The sequence below is a fragment of the Mytilus californianus genome, unplaced genomic scaffold (assembly GCF_021869535.1).
Source record: "Mytilus californianus isolate M0D057914Y unplaced genomic scaffold, xbMytCali1.0.p SCAF_4, whole genome shotgun sequence".
Classification (NCBI taxonomy): Eukaryota; Metazoa; Mollusca; class Bivalvia; order Mytilida; family Mytilidae; genus Mytilus; species Mytilus californianus.
Window position 1 is genome coordinate 29,117,448 of NW_026262690.1, and position 21,716 is coordinate 29,139,163.

Consider the following 21,716-nt stretch of genomic DNA (forward strand, 5'->3'; position numbering starts at 1 on the left):
TGGGACTCCTCACTGTCTTCCTGTAAAAATAGAGTAATTGGGTCAGTATCCAATTTTTCTGCAATTCTAATAACTGCATCTTGATTCAGCTTTACCTCTTGATCAAAAGGATTCATGAGTCGGACCTTATTAGTCACTTCTTCTCCAATTTCAACAAGACAGGCCGCCATTACTAAAGGATAGGTATCTTCAAATTGTGGACAAGGTTCTATTAGGTAGTCTTGATGGCAGTTGTGGTAATCTTTATCGAAACGGTCAACAAAAACATCAATAAGTAACTTCTAGTCTGTATGACATAGTAATCAGCTGATCTAACTTTTCTTATTGGTTCCGTCAGTCTTTTTGACAATGGTATTTTTCTGAATGTTTTAGTCGAAACAACAGTTCCTGTAGCTCCAGTATCAGCAGTAAATGTAACATTAATTCCTTCAATACTTCCTTGGATATATACTCCTTCACATCTCAAAACTTGTCTTCCAATAACATGAGTTTCAAACTGGTGGAAGTTTTTGAACATCATCTAGGCCTTCAGACGATTTCATTGATACTTCCTCAGTACAAGTGTCAGCAGGACTATCACCTCTATTCAAGGGTGAATGCTCAACCTCCTGTTCACTCTTGTGACTCAGTGGAGGACTATCACCTCTAATCAAGGGTGAATGCTCAACCTCCTCATTTTTCTGGATAAAAGAAGGACTATCACCTCTAATCAAGGGTGAATGCTCAACCTACTCATTTTCCATGGGTTTCAAAACTGAACAACTATTAATACCTATTTTTTCTAGACCCCCCCCCTTTTGTACCTAAATTTTTATTCTCAGAAATTGTTATTTTTGACCTTTGTCATTATTCAAATTTTGACCTTTAACACCAAAAACTGCATGGGTCACCTCCCGGTCATCAAAGATGCCCACCCTTAGTTTAATGGAAAGCCTGGTGGTGGTACCCCCCTTTTAGAGTAGAGACCAAGGTTACCGTTATTCTGTCCCCATTGTGGTTTTAAGTTAGAGTTTTTTTACGGAAATCTGTCTGCAACTCTATCTGGATTTGCAAAACAATTTCTCGCAAAGTCTCCAGGTTAGCCACAGTAATAGCATAATCCATTCTGTCTAGGACCCTAATTTGGGAATCATGGGATTGGAATGATGTCTGACTGGTTCCTGGTCTATCATATGTTTTATGTTGTAATTCTTGCTTTTTGTCTTCAAACATCTTGTTAAATAAAGATTGCAAATCTCCTTCTTTAATAGTTAGGCTTTTATTTTTGTCTTCATTCTGGCTTTCAACAGACGTTTTCTCTCCTCCCTTGTAATTGTCGGACTTTTTGTCATGATCCTTTCCAGTATAATATTTTCATTCTTTTGTCCTCCTTTTACTTGTCGTACTGCCTTCTTATTATTTTCTTCACCTTGATTTGGATTTTTCATGGTCTCAACATATGTAATGACTTCTTGCACTGCTTCTTCTATTGTTTCAGGATCTTTGTTTACGGGATACGGGCCTTATAATCTAGAAGTCCCAAAAGAAATATCTGCAGTAGATCTTCTTGGCGTGTACTTGCATACCTGTTTTTGTAGGCTTTGTCATATAGCCTTTTTAGCTCTGCCGCAAATTTTTCTGGTGTCTCTCCGTTTATCTGTTTTCTTCTACTAAATTGAAGCCTATACGTTCTTGTAGTCTCTATGACTCCAAATCAATTGTTTAGTTCTTGTACCAACTTTTTGTAGTTCCTGATAGTCTTCTTTGGCAATTGGTCAAACGTGAAATCTCCAGCGTCCCCCTGTAACCTTGGTAACAACTCTTGAAGTCTATCTTCCTCATTCCAAGATTTAAGTTTGCGACTGCTTCAAATCGATTGAACCATACCTCCCACTTCTCTTAACCAGTAAAAGATGGAAGCTTGACATTATGTGAACTTGACTTCTGTTTTGACTGTGTTATTCTGTCTGTAGATACACTGCAATCAGAATCCACTGGTTCATGACAATCTTCCTCTGAACTGGAATAACTGGAGTTACTAATCTGTATGCTTGCCTTCCTAGTTGCCCTAACTGTTGAGGTACTTTTTACATGTCTTGGTCTTCTCCTCTGTTGTGGTTCTTTATTTGATTTGATGGTATTTGTACTGGATGGTTGAGCAATAACGTTGCTACTAAAAACAGCTTGTATCGCAAAAATAACCTGGGTAGTCATATCTTGTATGGCATTTTTAAGTGTACTATGCCGGTATGTTCATTGGGTGACAGTGGACGTATCTCCTGCACCAAATTTTCTTTCTTTGAATTATTACTCTTCTGTCTCTTGTTGTGTAACCTGGAACTTCGTCTTAAATCTAAAGTCTGAAAAGTCTTTTGTATCCCACTAGTACTTGGCGTGCTCTGTGGTAAATGTCTAGTGTTAGTAACCATAGTCTGTTCAGTTTGCTCTATTTCTGAGTCGGACAGATCTGTATGACCAGTATCCTCTGTCTCTGTCGTATCATTCTGTCCTGTCTGATAATCATCAGTGTCGTCTGTAATGATTTCTCTTCCACTTTCATCCCCACTTCCTATTGGTGGTATATGTGTTCTTCTTCTCACCATTACTACTATTGCTCGTTCTACCACTGAAAGGGTACGTATCACTAGATCCACTCAATAAATGAATGAATCCCACCGTGGATGCCAGAAAATATGTAGCGGGTCAATGGAGAAAAGGACAGAAACACATACACCAAAACCTTGGATATAAAATCCCGACGTAACCTAAACCTCTTAATCTCTATCCAAATCTACGGACAAAACAAATGACCGACCTCTTGTTATTTGTCTATTGAGTCATAGGACCAAACCTAAACTCCTGTTAAAACTCTATAACGAACTAAAAAGGGGTTCTTTATACTGACAGCAAACAATTCATATTTATAAGTTGCAAATACTTTATTTCTGACATAAGTATATATATATCATAACAATAACATAACAGTGGCAAATATTTGAGATCACAATTTAGTCAAGCTCAAAAACAATATAAACAACTTGCAAATTTATCAATACTAAGTACAACTTTAAGTGAATTTCTAGACGACTATTGCCTAGGGTATCTTTAAAAAGGTTGATCAAAATACTATTTAAATACTCATAAAGAGTATAACACTAACTGCTATAATGTTCTCTCGTTTGTTGAGAATATGAGCAGATATGAACAAAAATATTACATGTACTCATGTATCAAAGTACATCTGAACTCACAGAACAAAATATTGGGTATTCATGTATTAAAAGTACATCTGACCTCACACTAATTATAGTGGGACGTAATTCAAGGAAATATATATAAATTTTTGTGACTATCCAATGTTTAATATTTAACTAACAAATATGATATCTTGTATTATTATACTAATTGATTGACTAAAAATGTTTTGGTCTTTTTGATCAAAAATATGGTAAATTTGTACTAGTTTCCTTCACTAGTAATGTGCATTTTTCTGTTTAGCTCATTGTCGGAAAACCCTATTAAAACCCTTAACTATCGCAAAAGACTTTGCCTTAAATTTACTGGATCATTCTTTACCAGTGACATTAATATTATAAGTTTTGTCAAAATGGTTTGATTATGTATATCGAATCTTGTCGTGAAAAGAACTAAAAATTGTTCAAGTACATGAAAACTCCAGACAGCGATTCAACAAAAAGTATTATCAACGTACGAAATTTATCAACAAGAAAAATATTTATACGTAGTTTCAATGGTTTATGTATTTGTAGCTAAATTTAAACCATTATTATAAACAATGTAAAATGTTCATAATATTTCTAGTTTTCTCAAGTTCTCCGTAAAAGAGGGACGAAAGATACCAGAGGGACAGTCAAACTCATAGATCGAAAACAAACTGACAACGCCATGGCCAAAAATAAAAAGACAAACAGACAACTAATAGAACAGATGACACAACATAGAAAACTAAAGACTAAGCAACACGGACCCCACCAAAAACTGGGGGTGATCTCAGGTGCTCCGGAAGGGTAAGCAGATCCTGCTCCACATGTGGCACCCGTCGTGTTGCTTATGTTATTACAAATCCGGTAAATAGTCTAATTCGGTAAGTCACATTCGTGAAAAGGGAAGGGTATTGTAGTTACGACATAAGGAACATATCCGATATCATCTGTGAAACGGTTATTCCATAACGGTCAACCAACTCGTGATGGCGTCCGTAAAATTTACGAAGGGATGATTTCAACTTCACCATTTGGAACTCTTGGCTTAAATTTGGGTAGAATATTTGCGTAAATCGTTTTTAAAACAATTATGTGCAATTTAAAATGTTAAAACCTTTACAAAAAGTAAAGTAAATCTATCATTCTTACTTTCTGAAAAATATTCCCTTATTAATTTTTCAACGTCTTTGGCCAGAATGACGTCAAACTCGGTTTTTGGGGTTTTATACTTGTACCTAAAATTAGTGCAAGTTTTGTGCAGTTTTTGTGCAGTTTTTTTGCGATTTTTAACCGCGCAACTGCAAGATTGAGCAGTAAACCAATGGAAATCATTTGCGGTATTTCTCACTTCGGCCGTTGTGAAATGTTTATATTTGTTAAATAATTATACAAAATCACGCTCAAATAGCTTTATATTTGCTAAAATGTTTGTTCCGTACATAGAATATAATAATTAAAATTCTTTACGATAAGCTAAAAATAATCGTGACCTTCCGTAACTGTTCGACCAATGAAAACGCTTCAGTCCCGTTAACTGAAGATGGCGCTGAATGTAGGCCAGGTGCTTGTCTGTCAACGAATTTCGTCAAGTTATGTAGTCTAACAAAATGTTCTGACATAAAACTTGTAATTCCCTATACCAAAATGACTTGAGGAAGCTGTACAGATAAGTAAGTTCACATGACACAATAAAAAAATGTACATACGAGTAAAAACAACACTCGGTTCAATGAAGGTAAATAAATACGGGGATCGTCTCATGACAGTAAATAACAAGTATAATTCCAAAACTCCCCATAGTAAACAGTAGATGTAATCCCATACTAAAAATGACTGCATTATAGTTTATTGTGCCAGTTCTTAGTTATTTAAAGCTGAATAAGAATCATAAAAATAATCCTGAAAAAGGAATGCACTGATTCTATCTTTTATATCTCCTAGTAAAATGAAATTTAGAAATGAACAGCATACAAAAATATAAACATTTCAGTTTTTAAGAAAAGTTAGTTTTATAAGTACAATTGATAAATTGGTACCCGCCACAGAACTTTACTTAAATGTCACAAAGTGCATAATGATTATTAATAGAATGGTGTTCATAAAAGCTGAGAGGACGACATTGATTGTCGTACTGAAGTTCCTCCTTACCATGAGCAGTGGTGAAACAGCAACACCATTTGGACTCATTGGCAATCATTTGTATACGTTTTTTTAAAGTTGAAATTGGACTTTGAACTAGCTTTCAGTTGGTAACTGCGAGCAATCTTAGACGCTTACTTTATGTCTTTTATCTATTTGTCATTTTTTTTTTTCGAACTTAGTACCGACCCGATTAGTCCAGCTGTTTCCAACTCAATCTGATTCATATACAGATCTCTGTGCTCAAGCTTTGACACAGGATCTGTATTATACCATGGTATGTGTTTTGCTCATTGTTCAAGGTCGTACGGCGAACTGCAGTTGTTCACATCTCCACAACGTATAAAGTTGTCTCACTGGCAATCATAGCACATCTCCTTATTTTTATATTTTTATTGTATGCTCAGTATATAATATGTGCAATATGTTCAATTATGATAATAAAAAATTGAAAGAAAAAAAATCCTCTGTTTTGTATAAACGAAAGAAATCAATACATGACAAAACAATTTTAATTTTACTAAAACATATTTAATATGTATAATAGACTTTTTATTTGTTTAATTAGTGACTTTACAGTGTGCCAAAGAAAATTTTCGTTTAACAGATATTATTCTTAAATGCTAATACTTAATAATACTTTTATAGGGTTATTGCAGGACATAATTAGCGAGAAGTTAGGTCAATAACAATAAAGGAAGATGTTGGTGAATACGTTAAATAGTCGGAGACCCAACAACACAATATACGGTTTTGAACATTTGATGATATCGCAGCTTCTGTGTCAATAAAAATGACTTTCGCCTATCAGTATCTTAGATAATGTTTTAAAAGAAATACCCATTGGTTGTGCTGTCTCCTCACATTTATTGTAAATTAAAAAGACTGATGATGATGTCAGATATTTGGTTGAATCAATTATTATTGTGTATAGGTTCGGGCTAATTAGATCTTGCAAAAGTGTTTAATGACGAACGTGTGTATCTTTATTAGGAGTAACGTGTTTTTCAACAGCTGCCGACTTAATTATATCCTTTTTTATTATTATCTAAATCTATAATCGCTTTACAACGATTAACGTCTCATAATAAAGAAATTTACAAGCTGCAATAAGTTGTAAACTGTGTCGACAATAAACCAATTCACAGATATCCAGATCGGTAGTCATATATGTATATAAGTATTATTATTTTTTTATGTTCAGGGATTTCAAATGCCATTTGCAAGTACCATATTAGATTTGGAGGTGCATTATCTAATTTAAATTGACAATAAAATACGCAAACATGGGTATATGTTAACTCTTCTTCTTTCTGTTTTAATTATAAAACAAATGGATATATGTACTATATGTTATTTAGACAGTACCTTCAACCATAGACGGGTGACTTTACCATATTAAAAACCTCTTAATCAGACATGGTATTAGGTATGATTTGTTTGCCGAAATAAATGAAGTCATATGCATATATATATTAATACTTTTCATAGTACACAAAAAATCCTTTCAAAATTGGTAGATGGCAAAATATTCAGAGAGAAAATCGTATTTGTCCTTTGTGTAACACCGGTGATATTGGCGACGAGTTTCATTATGTTTTAGAATGTTCGGCAATAGACGAAAGTAGACAAACACTGTTAATGCATCATTTTGTAAACAGACCAAATATTTGAAAATTTCAAGATCTTATGAATAGCAACAACCCGTCTGAATTAAACAAACTGTGTAAATTTATACGAATAATTATTAAATGCCTAGAATCTCCTGGGTAACCACTTTATGTCTCTACTTTACATCTGTACTTACATTTAATATTATGTATGTTAATTTATTTGTATGTGTCTCTATATCATTGCACTTTGGTGTATGAGAATAAAAATATATAATATATAATATTCGGCATATTGACCTTATTTAATCAAATAATTTGGAATCTGCAAACAAGTTTTCGGAAAGCTTTCTTTCTTAGTTGACTATATTTAACCCCTTAAATCACTATTTTTACTTTATTAATAAATCACTCTTATTTCTTGGCTCAGTCCGCATATCTTATATGAAACGTAAAGTAAATGATTCTTAGGTTCTATTCAAACAACTAGGGAAAGAGCTTCTGACATAATCCGTACTTGACATAGCTACCCTTACATTTGATAGATATTTCGAAGAAAGAAAATTAGTAACTTTTATGGCAATATTTCAATCTTATTTATACACTAGACAACATTTAACTTTTATTTTTAAACCTTCAGACTGAATTAAATAGCTTATTTGTGTCGTAAAGCATGCATAAAGGGAAAACTAAATCAAAAACGGAATGTTTGTTATTTAATGGAATCTTTACGAGACTATAAAAACTCGGAGAATATCCGCTGATGGACAGAAGCATTTTATATTGCACAAAAATTAATGCAAACCGGTCTCAGGCAAAACTACTTTATAACTTACTCTTTCAATAAATTTCTCTTCACTCCATGAGAAAGATTTCTGTAATAAAACATGGCATTAATGATTCTTCATCTTGCTATCTTAAAGGAAGATGAAACTAGCATATCAATATTATTACGAGATAAATATCGTTTGTAATCTTTGTAAAGGCTGAAAATCTGGTTGAAATTAATGAAGGGTTATAAGCTTTTCTCCGCTCTACTTCCATTGATAATGCAGTGCAATCATATAAAATGCTTCATATGTTTAGAAATCGTTGTCAATATATTTTACTATATTAAACACGATAATATGATTGTCCAATCTTCAATCTTCCTGTTAAATTACAGGTTTTCCCCCTTATTTTCAATATACATTGTACTTCTCAAATTTTCTTTAAGCTTTTATCAATGATCTTTTCAATTTTTGTTACCTTTCATAATAAAATGAATTAATCCACAAAATATCAAAATTTATCTCACTTAGGCAGAGTTTACCCAGAGGTTTTTGTTAGGTGTGACTAGTATTTTTTTTTTTAACTTAAATCTTTGTATTTTATAAACTTAATGTATCATTTATTTTCTTTACTGTATTTAAATTTTGTACACGTATTTACTTCGGTATTGGAAATGATTGTGTTTTTACACTGTTCATGTATGGCGTTTGTGTATGAAATCTTCTCTACATACAGCGACTGATATTAGATGGAAAGAATGTCTGATCAGATGTATGGCGTTTGTGTATGAAATCTACTCTACATACAGCGACTGATATTAGATAGAAAGAATGTCTGATCAGATGTATGGTGTTTGTGTATGAAATCTACTCTACATACAGCGACTGATATTACATGGAAAGAATGTCTGATCAGATGTATGGCGTTTGTGTATGAAATCTACTCTACATACAGCGACTGATATTAGATAGAAAGAATGTCTGATCAGATGTATGGTGTTTGTGTACGAAATCTACTCTACATACAGCGACTGATATTAGATGGAAAGAATGTCTGATCAGATGTATGGCGTTTGTGTATGAAATCTACTCTACATACAGCGACTGATATTAGATAGAAAGAATGTCTGATCAGATGTTTGGCGTTTGTGTATGAAATCTACTCTACATACAGCGACTGATATTAGATAGAAAGAATGTCTGATCAGATGTAAGGCGTTTGTGTATGAAATCTACTCTACATACAGCGACTGATATTAGATGGAAAGAATCTGATCAGATGTATGGCGTTTGTGTATGAAATCTACTCTACATACAGCGACTGATATTAGATAGAAAGAATGTCTGATCAGATGTATGGCGTTTGTTTATGAAATCTACTCTACATACAGCGACTGATATTAGATGGAAAGAATGTCTGATCAGATGTATGGCGTTTGTGTATGAAATCTACTCTACATACAGCGACTGATATTATATAGAAAGAATGTCTGATCGGATGTATGGCGTTTGTGTATGAAATCTACTCTACATACAGCGACTGATATTAGATAGAAAGAATGTCTGATCAGATGTATGGCGTTTGTTTGTGAAATCTACTCTACATACAGCGACTGATATTAGATGGAAAGAATGTCTGATCAGATGTATGGCGTTTGTGTATGAAATCTACTCTACATACAGCGACTGATATTAGATAGAAAGAATGTCTGATCAGATGTTTGGCGTTTGTGTATGAAATCTACTCTACATACAGCGACTGATATTAGATAGAAAGAATGTCTGATCAGATGTATGGCGTTTGTGTATGAAATCTACTCTACATACAGCGACTGATATTAGATGGAAAGAATCTGATCAGATGTATGGCGTTTGTGTATGAAATCTACTCTACATACAGCGACTGATATTAGATAGAAAGAATGTCTGATCAGATGTATGGCGTTTGTTTATGAAATCTACTCTACATACAGCGACTGATATTAGATGGAAAGAATGTCTGATCAGATGTATGGCGTTTGTGTATGAAATCTACTCTACATACAGCGACTGATATTATATAGAAAGAATGTCTGATCGGATGTATGGCGTTTGTGTATGAAATCTACTCTACATACAGCGACTGATATTAGATAGAAAGAATGTCTGATCAGATGTATGGCGTTTGTTTGTGAAATCTACTCTACATACAGCGACTGATATTAGATGGAAAGAATGTCTGATCAGATGTATGGCGTTTGTGTATGAAATCTACTCTACATACAGCGACTGATATTAGATAGAAAGAATGTCTGATCAGATGTATGGCGTTTGTGTATGAAATCTACTCTACATAGGCGACTGATATTAGATAGAAAGAATGTCTGATCAGATGTATGGCGTTTGTGTATGAAATCTACTCTACATACAGCAACTGATATTAGATGGAAAGAATGTCTGATCAGATGTATGGCGTTTGTGCATGAAATCTACTCTACATACAACGACTGATATTAGATAGAAAGAATGTCTGATCAGAAGATTGAGTACACTGAGCTTTCCATGAGAAACTGAGTATTCTGTCATAATTTTATGTAATATTGTGTAATAATCTGTATCGTATAGACTGTGATACGGTTATGTAATATTGTGTAATAATCTGTATCGTATAGACTGTCATACGGTTATGTAATATTGTGTAATAATCTGTATCGTATAGACTGTGATACGGTTATGTAAATTGTGTAATAATCTGTATCGTATAGACTGTCATATGGTTATGTAATATTGTGTAATAATCTGTATCGTATATACTGTGATACGGTTATGTTATATTGTGTAATAATCTGTATCGTATAGACTGTGATACGGTTATGTAATATTGTGTAATAATCTGTATCGTATAGACTGTGATACGGTTATGTAATATTGTGTAATAATCTTTATCGTATAGACTGTGATACGGTTATGTAATATTGTGTAATAATCTGTATCGTAGACTGTGATACGGTTATGTAATATTGTGTAATAATCTGTATCGTATAGACTGTCATACGGTTATGTAATATTGTGTAATAATCTGTATCGTATAGACTGTAATACGGTTATTTAATACTGTGTAATAATCTATATCGTATACAGACTGTGATACGGTTATATAATATTGTGTAATAATCTGTATCGTATAGACTGTGATACGGTTATGTAACATTGTGTAATAATCTGTATCATATAGACTGTAATACGGTTATGTAATATTGTGTTTTAATTTGTACCGTATAGGCTGTGATACGGTTATGTAGTATTGTGTTTTAATTTGTACCGTATAGGCTGTGATACATTTATTTAGTATTGTGTTTTAATTTGTACCGTATAGGCTGTTTTGCGATTATGTGGTAATGTGTTTTAATTTGAACCGTATAGGCTGTGATACGGTTATGTAGTATTTTGTTTTAATTTGTACCGTATAGGCTGTGATACGTTTATTTAATATTGTGTTTTAATTTGTACCGTATAGGCTGTGATACGTTTATTTAGTATTGTGTTTTAATTTGTACCGTATAGGCTGTGATGCGATTATGTGGTAATGTGTTTTAATTTGAACCGTATAGGCTATGATACGGTTATGTAGTATTTTGTTTTAATTTGTACCGTATAGGCTGTGATACGTTTATTTAGTATTTTGTTTTAATTTGTACCGTATAGGCTGTGATACGTTTATTTAGTATTGTGTTTTAATTTGTACCGTATAGGCTGTGATACGTTTATTTAGTATTGTGGTTTAATTTGTACCGTATAGGCTGTGATATGGTTATTTAGTATTTTGTTTTAATTTGTACCGTATAGGCTGTGATACGTTTATTTAGTATTGTGTTTTAATTTGTACCGTATAGGCTGTGATACGTTTATTTAGTATTTTGTTTTAATTTGTACCGTATAGGCTGTGATACGTTTATTTAGTATTGGGTTTTAATTTGTACCGTATAGGCTGTGATATGGTTATTTAGTATTTTGTTTTAATTTGTACCGTATAGGCTGTGATACGTTTATTTAGTATTTTGTTTTAATTTGTACCGTATAGGCTGTGATACGTTTATTTAGTATTGGGTTTTAATTTGTACCGTATAGGCTGTGATATGGTTATTTAGTATTTTGTTTTAATTTGTACCGTATAGGCTGTGATACGTTTATTTAGTATTGGGTTTTAATTTGTACCGTATAGGCTGTGATATGGTTATTTAGTATTTTGTTTTAATTTGTACCGTATAGGCTGTGATACGTTTATTTAGTATTTTGTTTTAATTTGTACCGTATAGGCTGTGATACGTTTATTTAGTATTGGGTTTTAATTTGTACCGTATAGGCTGTGATATGGTTATTTAGTATTTTGTTTTAATTTGTACCGTATAGGCTGTGATACGTTTATTTAGTATTTTGTTTTAATTTGTACCGTATAGGCTGTGATACGTTTATTTAGTATTGGGTTTTAATTTGTACCGTATAGGCTGTGATATGGTTATTTAGTATTTTGTTTTAATTTGTACCGTATAGGCTGTGATACGTTTATTTAGTATTTTGTTTTAATTTGTACCGTATAGGCTGTGATACGTTTATTTAGTATTGGGTTTTAATTTGTACCGTATAGGCTGTGATATGGTTATTTAGTATTTTGTTTTATTTGTACCGTATAGACTGTGATACGGTTATGAGTATTGTGTTTTAATTTGTACCGTATATGCTGTGATACGGTTATATAACATTGTGTTTAAATTTGTGCCGTATAGGGCTAAACGGTTTTTCTTATCTGATTATCAATGAACGTCCTCCAATTTACTTTTTGTTATTTAGTAAAATTAGATAAAACGAGAAAGAATTAAGTACTCTTAATACTTGCTTAATTTTGCTAGAGTATTGACAGTCCCATGTCAGGAACCAATAGTCAGTGATTACCTTAATTTTTACCTTCAGCGTTTATAATGTTGTGAGCAACCTTCTTGTAATTTTTGTTAAATTGATTTACGGCGTGTCTCAATGAATATGGTAAAAAAACTTTAATAAGTTTTAAGATCAAAATGTCCTCTTTATATAGTTCATTGTATTGTTGAGTCTTATTTATACGCATTTCAAAAGAAAATTAAAAATAGCCAAAAACGTAATAGTTTAATTAGTGTGAAATCGAAGTGTTCAAAGACTCGTTTGCATGTAATAGACACAATGAAAACCATACGTCAATATGTCTGTAACTTTTATCTTTTTTAAAGTCAGTTATGCAATCGGTTGAAAAAAATTCGACTGGAATTGAACATCGATTTTGTATGCCTTAAAACACATAACATGTATTAATTATATACCTGATCAGCGACCCCTTAAGATTCGGCACCGCACACGAATTTGTTCTAACCATTACGATTATAAAGTGATCTCCCAAAGTTTCTAATGGATAAGATTTTAATTAAGTCTAAGCATGCTTAGCGCTTCAAAACTATAATTGACTATCTTATTATTAAGGTGTACAATAGTGTAAAATTGACACCCGGCAGAAGTCGGGTTTTAAACAATTTTTAATTTGCTAAAATGTCCTCAATTGTGCAAAATATACTTATAAACTAAAATGTTATAAAAGTATAACAATAGCTAAATATATTTACACAATATATGCCATCCAAGTCAATAAGCACGTGCAAATAAATCTAACAGAGATTACCACAGACCTGCTGCCTGCAATTAATTCACTTAAAAGAAAAAAGAAATCAAACTAGATCAACATTAATCCCTTATGGAAAAACATGATACAGTATATGGACACCAATCCCCGTTATTTCATAGATTTCGGGGTTTTCAACTACAAGGGACCAGACAATTGTGACCTCGTCATAAAAAGTTCTCATTGTTTTGACGCATAACTTTAAGTTGAGTGTAGGTTGTTTTCAGATGTTTATAATTTTGGCTTAACATATCAAATGTTTTAAGATGAGGAATAGCGCATTGTAAACACCAAACGAACCTCTTTCAATAAATGAACTTTTAATATAAAAGTAAGAAGATGAGGTATGATTGCCAATGAGACAACTATCCAACAAAGTTTAAAATAAAATCGGTTTCATTATCATGATTATAATAACAAGTAAACTTGCAAGTGTTTATTTTTTCTGCTAAAATAGAAATACGTTATCCAACACTTTTCCATTACAACTCAATTAAAGTGATGAAACAGGTCTTATAACATCCTGTAAAACAGATGTTGACATGTATTCCCTATATGTACCACTCAATCAGGGCAGAATAAAAGTCAAATGTACAAACAAATTATATAAATACTAATTATAACAAATACAGATTGAAACCATGCAGACATCTGATAAAACAATGATGTTTGCAAAATTGAATAAACTCCAATCTGCAAAGGAGAGAAAACATGAGTTCATTACTGACGGAAAGATAAAACGTGATGCGACCTTTGTAAATGAAGTTATGCATACCAGTTTTATATATTACTGCAGTTATTGAGTCGATTTCTTTATCTTAATTCTCCGTTAATGGTAGTCTATATCTCGAAGGTAATTAGACCCATTAATTTATTAAAATTCAATTATTATTGATAATCAAATTATTAAGGTGTGAAGACTCGGCCTGAAAACATTCTTGGAAAAGCTGAGTTTCACGCAAAGAGTTTCCCTTTTGAAAAAAAAAAACATAATGGTAGAGATAATACACAATACAGAAAACTAAATACTGAGCAACACGAACATGCACTAGAAACTACTACTATGTGGATGGGTTAAATGTATTAGTTTTTGATAACATTCGTCTTGTGATTTATGAATACGTCGATCCGGTAAGGTAAAGCAGGAATTTATTTTCGAACCATTCTAATGAAGTCAACATTTATATGTTGATTGGATATGAACTGCAGCAACCAAATTATCGATATACATTTATGTATGCTCCCGGTTTATTTGCACACCTGTGTTTGTCGATTGAAGATATAAAAAAACCTTTTCCAAGTAATTATGTGTCAAGTAAAGTACCTCATCAGTGGTTAGTTGCCGTTGTTTGTTTTGTTCATAAGTATGATGTTGACTTCAAATATTGGATAGCGTCTTTTGAATGGATTCACAACATTTGGTATAGGCATGTCTAGACTCTGGGTGATTTGCAGATTTGCATGTTTAGACGTTAGACTTGTTTATAGTTTGATATCTAGGTTGACCTTGCTATTATTTTTTGTTCTATTTTTTTGTTGGATTTCTCTCCCATCGACGCATACTCACTCTTCTTTTTATTCATATTTAAAATCAGGTGAAAGAAGATAAGAAGAGTTGCTACAAATACAAATGTAAATGTAAAAGATGTACCGTAACAGTACAGTCAGTTACAAGTTATAAGAATAAAACAAAAACAAAAAACATTAATTGTATAATAGTGACTTAATATCTCCCTTTAATGTTGTTTAACTTACAACTGGAATTCCTTGAGGGAGATCTTTTTCAATCAACAACTAATATTCAGGACAGTTTTGCTCGGAATGCATATGTTTCCAGACAAAATACTATTTACTTTTTTTCAAAATAAAGATGTTTTCAATACAAAACTGTTTTTCGTACAATCAAGACAGTCTATAAAAGAACTTCTCTTATGGTTGCAATTAAAAGTTTCTCTCTATCTATTTTAGTTTTCAAGATAATAGGCAAAAATACAAAAAATGGTAAAAATATTGTCATTAAGGGCAATAACTCCTATAAGAAGTCGTCTGACAGTTTTGACGTATTGGTAGAGCGCAACATTCTGAACATTTCTGCCCCTGTAAGATTTTAACGGTTTTCAAAATAATAGACAAACTTGCATTTTAACCCTATGTTCCATTTTTAGTCATGTCGGCCATCTTGGTTGGCAGGCTGGGTCATCGGACACATTTTTTAAACAAGATACCCAATGATGATTATGGCCAAGTTTGGTTAAATTTGGCTCCGTAGTTTCAGAGGAGAATTTTATTGTTAAAAGTTAACAGACAACGACGGACGACGGACGCCAAGTGATGAGAAAAGCTCACTTGGTCCTTTGGGCAAGGTGAGCTAAAAGGGAGATGTTGTATGATTGAAAATTAGATCACTATAAACCAATACGGTATACTAGCAGTAAGTTATACGGGAATGTAGATTTACAACATCTCATAAAAGATACCAGTCTTACAATTTTGTACGCCAGACGCGCGTTTCGTCTACAAAATACTCACTAGTGACGCTCGAATAAAACGATTTAAAAGGCAAAATAAAGTCGGAAGTTGAAGAGCAAGGAAGACCTTAAATGCCAAATCCATCTTAGGTAATCTATTCCCAGGTAAAAAGTTCTAGTTTTTCGATCATTTTATAAATGGATTGACTTCTAAGATTGGCAATTAGCAAGAAAAAAAACTAACAAAAAGGCAAAAGACCCATAGTACCGATCCGAATGTACTCTCAGTTAATAACCGAAGAGCAATTATTATAATATATGTATTTAAATGTAGTAACAACTATTACGTTTATTAAACTTCTTCTCTTATTCGTAAATTACATTAAAACACGTGGGTAAGTAGTTAGCAAGTATAAAGATGAATAAATTTCAAATATTTATATGATTTTGTAATTTTTTGCAAATAAACATATCAGTCTACTTTAATACCACGTGTACCTCCTAAATCTTTCAAATTCATACACATTAATTATATCAAGAAGACTACTGAAGTACACGTTTATACAACGGCAGTTTATTGTCTGACATTTTAAAATACATTTTCAGGTTTTAAAATCTTTTTTTTTTTACATGCAAGTTGTCTTTCTATCCTTAATCAAATCTTGCAATTATCAACATTTGTAGCCCTTTCTAATAAACTTTATGTAAAGGCATGGTTAAGGGTCGCGTGACAGGAAAACATAACAAGTCTTATCGCAATTTTCTCGCTGTTGCTGGTAATTTATTCTGTATAACAAATAATTCTAAGAGTATGTCAAAAATATTCATTCAGACGACAGAACATTAATAATGTATGAAATTCAGAAGTAAACAAATCAGCTTTTATAGACCACCATACTTAATATGTATATGACTGATTCCGCACTACAATGTTATGTTATTACTATATCATTTCTTAGTTTAATTATAGGAACATGCATTATCCATATTTGCTCTTAGGCGAACATATGAAATTTAACAGATGTTCGATTTAATGAACATCATAGTCTATAATACCATAGAGGTATTATATAATACTCCCATGGTAATACTCAATAGGATTTCCCAAAGCTTAATGGATGACATAACGATTATAAAACACTCTACAAATGCTAAAGCATTTTTTCATTTCATCTGAAACCATGGTTTTAAGATATTTTTAAATGTATTTCAATGTCCAATGTATGTTGAAAATTAATCGTATTGAGTATCGGTTGCTGTTACAAAATAATCGGTGTAAATGGAAAGCGTTTCTGTTAAATCTTGAAAGCTTAATTGTGCGTTGTACAACTGTTTGAAAAAGTATGGAATTAGTTTGTTAAACAAATCAAATACTTCAGAAAATGTTCTGTTATTGTACTAGATGATAAGGCAAACAACACTGGTGTCTTTGTTTGGTGGTAACATAAGGCTGGAAAAAAACACGTCACAACTGAACATAGAGATGCCTTTGGATATCGCAAGGTTCTTACTATGTAATTCCTCAATTAAGCAAGAAACCTTAAACCTTTTGATTTTATATCTGTATACAGTAAATGTTCAACTACAAAGAATTCTTCTCTTCTGAATATAAAATGCTCTTACTATAACTTTAACGAACTCATTATCAAATTTGTGACAAAGCAAACAGAAAAAGAGTGGTTTCAAGCTACGTTATCTTTTTAAGTGTAATATTACGCATCATAGAATACCTTCGCTGTCCACATGCGTATTGATCGTTGCAAAAAAAAATGAATATTTGGTTAATTTATGCATTGTTTTATGTCTGCGGGGAAAATTTAATTGTCTCAAAAAGTGAAAGAAAAAATCTGCTTTCATTGAGTGAAATGAAAATGAAATACATTATGTTTCGGTAGATTATTAAGTATTCAATTTTCTTAATAATAATATAGCTAAGTTCTTAATCCATACACAATTGAATAATCGACAAATATTTATCTTGGGGAAGAATATGAAATAAAAAGTGATTTCAAAATAAACGTAAAATATTTTTTGGGCTTTTATCGTTGCATGAATAATTATTCCTCACAGAACTCATTTCTATCGCGTGCAAACGATACATTAAATCTGTATTGCTATTTTTGTGAACGTATATAACAGTGGGGTATTGTTAATGTCGGTCATTTCCTCGGAGATGTTATTATTGTTGCAATTGGCTATATTACATTATCGTATATTTTTGGCCAACCATCTTGAACACATGCTAGCAGCTTTTGACAGCTTGCTTCAAAAATTGTCAGTCATTTAAAAACAGTTTACAGTCATATATCATTGCACTGATGGTGTCGTTTTTAAGTCGGCAATATTCATCAGCTGATAGTTGATATTGAATCATGACTGGTTTAATACTGAAATGTTTCCTCAAAGGAAAAAAAATTCTGATGACAGTTATTATATTTGATAAAATGGATAAAACACTCAAATGCTAAGATAATATCAATCTTATAAACCTAATCGGAATTGGTGTGTGTGGGTGGTGTATAGGGTATGGGGATAGTTTACACAATGTCCAGTGCAGCATGCAGGAACACGAATAAGCATTATAATGGGACAAAGATTTTCAATGGAGTACAGTAGATATTCACATTACCAGTTTTTGAACAAGATAATCAAATGGCATGCAAAAGGCGTTGTCAAAATCGGATTTTTTATATAAACACGTGTGATTTCAGGTATCCAACAAAACATATCCCCTTATCTTATCATTAGAGCTACAAGATGTGTCAAAATAAGGAATTTATATATAGACTTTCATTCAACAAAATATCATGTTCTTACCCACGACCGTTTTTCATACTTTCGTTTTGTTTTCATTTTGAATTTCTCAGGACAAAAATCGAATGAACTTAAATGTACACGGACCTCCGATGCAAGTCCTATTGGTGTATGACACGGACCTTCGATGCAAGTCCTATGGGTGTATGATGTGGACCGTCATTTTAATCAAAGTACAGAAGTACTGAACATCGGATGACCGCAAGTTCTGGTGGATTGTCAAAAGCACTTGTCACAGAAAAAAATCACATCTCTATACTGAAGTTAATGTACAGAGATATTTTTTTTTCTGAGACAAGTTCGTGCGTGGATGATGAATAAATGACAGCCTCACCGTAATAACTATTATATTGTAGTGATACAAATCAGTATACACTGGTTTGTTGTTATATATTATATTAAAATAACAGTTACATGTATATATAATTTTCATCCATTTGTATATCATTCTATTCTACTATTCTAATAAGAGTGCAGTGCAAGTGCATGGTGGACACTCTTCTGTAAAAATTCGATTTTTCTAAAAGATTGGATATGAGTAGGCATTCATATTTTCCCGCAGAAACAATCTTCCATGCAGAGTTACCGGTCCTTGCCGGAATTGTCGCAAAATGTTCTTCAGATATTCTTCCGCATGCTTTACCATATCAATGATTTTTTACTTATATATATACATATATATCTAACGACAAAACATTTTCATATTATTAATTTATGTTCTAAACAAAAATATTGTTATCAGTATTCATTGCAGAGATGTATTTATAACAAACGATAAGGAATGTCATTTTGCACTCGTTAATATCCGCGTATTTATCATGTTTATAGATCGGTTACAAACCCAAAACGAAAGTTACGTAATGGAAATCTAGGCGATAGCAATACATTGGAATGCCCTCACGGTCATCGCGATGTAAAAATGGACAAATTTCCTTATTTTCTTTCTGATATGCTTTCTTAGCAAACAAGAATCATGGATACATACCAAAATATGGTCCGTTTTTTTTCTTCCACAAAGATCTGTAGTTGTATTAATGCTATAAAGTGTCTCACGACAATAAATGACGGAATTGCTGATGAAATCTCCAACTCATCATAGAGATCCGATTAAAAGTCACGTCTGTAGTCTCTACTCTTTAAGATATAATCTTAAATGTTGGGGTGCGCATACGGCCTTATTTGGGCTAAAAATTGAAGTACTGCAAAATTAGAAAAACAATAATTGACAGGTTTGGGCAAATTCTGAACTGAAAAGACTTTCAATTATTATATATATTCAATGAGATTTTAAGGTAAAGATTGACAAACACCGCATTATTTTGACACTTATTTGTGATTGACTGATTGATTATTGGTTGCTTCACGTCCCCAGTTTTTAACTTATGTGTGAGTTTAAAATAAGAACCAATAAAATATTACAAAAGCCGTGCTGTTTAAACACTGAAGTAATGTTTCGTAATTGGTTCTTACATTTGCTGTATACTTTATATGTCTGAAAACTACTCGAAAGTCGATCTAAATCTAACGCATTCCTTGAAAACGCGTTTAGTGACTTGTTTTATTAGGCTATGTTGACATTTACTCCAAAACAACCTCTGTTAAGTTTTGTTTTATCTCAACTAATTATACATAAAAAAAAAACTCGAAGAACACATTTCTAAACAAACTCATAGAACAAACGTAAGAGTAACAATTCATAAAACAAAGTGAAAATATTTGACCAAATAACGAAGCAAGTTAGGTTCATCATAAACAATTTCAAATTTCAAATAGAACAAAATAAAATAAAGTTTAGGTATAAAAATGTTTAAAATGTGTTGACATTCTTTATTCAGTTTTAAAGGTTTGATGGTATATAATCAGTGAGTAATAAGGCTAATCAATTTACAGCCAGTTTTAAACTAAGCATTTCAAAATGTGTTCTTTAGTTGCCATTTGTTTGGTTATATGTACAAAATGTATGTAGTTCTAGTGTAATAAGATAATCGGCACCAATTTTACTCCAACAGATGAGCATTTTGACAATAAATGTGTCTTCTGTGAGACAACATCATAGGTATGAATTTTACATAATCCTGTATTGAAACGGGTTACTATGTTTATTCATTATACTTCACGTTAAATTTCCATATTATGATTGGTTAATACGAGGGAGACATTTTAGTTTATTATACTTCGTGTCTTGTACTGATGATTGGTTAATACGAGGGAGACATTTTAGTTTATTATACTTCGTGTCTTGTACTGAAAAAATCAACATACCTTTAATTGCATATAAGAGAATACTGGTTCCCGGAACTAAAGAAGTAACAAAACAGATACTTCAGATCTGAGAAACGGGCAAAATGTATCCTCTTTTTCAAATTTCATACAATTTTTTTATTATTCAAAATTATAAGTCAAAAAGTGTTCTACAATGTTTACCAGTCATTTAGCTTTCATTTGATACAAAAAAAAATACCAAACTATTCTACATATTCTGAAAGTTACACCCATGCGTAGGAACTATTTTGCTTAAAATATGCACTACTTTTTTTTCTGATATGTTCTTTCACCCCCGGCCCGAATTACTGGTGTTACACCTTCACGCAGACGATTGATCAATTGTGCGCTGTATCAAAATACGTTGTTACTAGAAAATACCCGCGAAATATACTTTGGTTCATAATTTGAATATAAATATATAGTTTTAGTGAAAGGCGATATTAAGATCTTAACTCTTTTTGAAGAGTGTCACAGTCGAAATACCACCACTCAATATGACACCCAAAAGAATAGTCTTCCCGACAGAAACTATTGGCGTTTGTGATCTTATCATAGGATATGTCATTGTTATACCCTGGATGCATTGCACAGATCAAAATAATATGTGTTTATAAATACCTTTAATTGGTGACATATAGAGTGAAAACTGACTGGGATTTTTTACAAAAAATATCCTGACCCTGATTGGTCTAGCACTTCTAGCAGTTTTGCCACTTCTGTACCCATTTTTAACCGAAAACCGAAGTAATCCCCCCATCCTTTAG

The 21,716-nt window shown here is 32.3% G+C and overlaps 1 protein-coding gene across 2 annotated transcripts in view; it reads left to right on the forward strand.

The window, feature by feature from the left end:
* The window catches only part of LOC127698197 (cytoglobin-1-like), a 47,292-nt gene that overhangs the window by 18,733 nt on the left and 6,843 nt on the right, over positions 1 to 21,716 (forward strand). Inside the window, exon 1 of one of the 2 annotated variants that reach the window (XR_007980741.1) lies at positions 4,681 to 4,873. The exons of the other annotated variant lie outside the window; for it this stretch is intronic. The gene's annotated coding sequence lies outside the window, so the exon portion shown is untranslated. Of the gene's footprint in view, positions 1 to 4,680; positions 4,874 to 21,716 lie in introns of those variants that run through there. 2 annotated transcript variants of the gene reach the window in all.